Genomic DNA, 1,818 nt, shown 5'->3' on the forward strand with positions numbered 1-1,818 from the left:
CGCAGGTTTTGTGTGCATGCTTTACTTTTTAAACTGTTTGAACAAATGAAGAAACTAAATTGACTCAGCTTTTAGTCCACTTTGGTTTTTTTCTACTACTGAAGAGATATTAGTGACTGTATTGCATTTAGGCATATGTGCTATGCTGCTTTTAAAATTTTTTAAGCATGTTGTGAAGTTTCTGTTTCTTTTCTGAAGGATCAGAAGTGAATGTGTTAGTAATAATATACTGAACACATTTCATATTTATTATGTTAATAGTTTATCTGTTTATTTATTTTTGAGACAGGGTCTTGCTATGTAGTACAGGGTGCCCTTAAATTTCATTATTCAGCCCAGGCTCAGTTTGAACTCACAGCGGTCCTCCTGCCTCAGCCACCTGAGTGCTGGGATTACAGGCACGTGCCACCACTCTGAGCTGTCTCTCTAGCCGAGATACATTTTTATAACTTAAACTTTTTATCTGACAATTAAAATTTACACTTTAAGAGATTTGTTAAAGTTATTAAGGTTTTAAAAATTTGTTTTTAGAGGCCAGGGAGATGGCTCAGTGGAATAAGCGTTTCCATGGCAAGTGCAAGGGTCTGAGTTCAATCCCTGGTTCCGCCAAAAGAAAAAAATAAAAAAAAATAAAATAAAAATTTGTTTTTAATTCAGATGATTAAAACAGTAAGTTAATTACTTGGTCTCTTTCATAGACTTCTATCCTTTTTTTTGAGACAAGGTCTCACTATGTAGTTCTGGTTGGCCTGAAACTCAGTGTGGCCCAGGCTGGCCTTGAATTTATGGCAGTCCTGCCTCAGCCTCCCAGACGCTGGGATTACAGGCATGTGCCACCATGCCCAGCTGTATTATATCTTTTTAAAAGAACATTTCTTCAGGCTGAGAGTATAGGTCAGTAGTAGATCCTAGACTAGGCAAGACTGGGATTGATCTGTAGCACATAAAGAAAAAGGATTTTCATTGTGAAATGTAAAACAAATGCAAGGTCAAGAAGCAGAACTTTGCCAACACCTCAAAAGACACTTCGTGCCAGATGCTCTCATTCTTCTCCCATGTGTAAGCACAGTGCTGATTTATAAGTTTGTTTCTCCCCTCATAATTGAGGATTGAGCCCAGAGTCTTTGCATTGAGCCACTGTACATCAAACCTTTTTTACTTTTTTGAGACAGGGTCTCATTAAGGAGCTAAGTAGCCCCAGATGGGCTTGCTGTCATCTTGTTTCAGACTCCTGGAATTCTGGGATCACAGTCCTATGCTCACAGTGGACCACTATGCCCACTTTCCTTTATTTTATTTTATTTTTTATGTATTTTAGTACAGGGTCTCACTACACAGATCAGAGTCATAGTGATCCTTCTGTTTTCAGCCTCCCAAGCTCTGGGATTACAGGCACACACCACCACCAGGGGCAGGGCCAGCTTGGCATGCTGGGGATTGAACTCCAGTCCCCATGCCTTCTTAAGCAGGCGCTTTAGTTCACTGAGCTATCTGGCTGTTCCTTTTCTGTTTTTAAGTTAAGTTTATTGGTATATTGTAAGCATACATAATGATCCCATTCATAATGATCCCATACTTGTACATGATAGAATTTGGTTCTTTCCCCCGCCCCATTTTCCTCACCTCTCCCCCTCTTGCCCTCCTTATTTACAAAACCTTTGTTATCATTCATTGTTTTGTTTTGTTTTGTTTTGTTTTATTTATTTGAGAGAGAGGGAGAGTGTGGTGTGTGTGTGTGTGGCCAGCTCAGCCCACCAGGGGGCGGGGCTGGCTGGCATGTGGTGCTGGGGGATTGAACCGCGGTCCCTGATGCTTTGC

The 1,818-nt window shown here is 40.6% G+C and overlaps 1 protein-coding gene across 1 annotated transcript in view; it reads left to right on the forward strand.

The window, feature by feature from the left end:
- Dennd6a (DENN domain containing 6A) overlaps window positions 1-1,818 on the forward strand; it is a 57,444-nt gene that overhangs the window by 10,694 nt on the left and 44,932 nt on the right. The window lies entirely within an intron of this gene.

Source organism: Octodon degus, unplaced genomic scaffold (assembly GCF_000260255.1).
Source record: "Octodon degus isolate 3935 unplaced genomic scaffold, OctDeg1.0 scaffold00043, whole genome shotgun sequence".
Lineage (NCBI taxonomy): Eukaryota > Metazoa > Chordata > Mammalia > Rodentia > Octodontidae > Octodon > Octodon degus.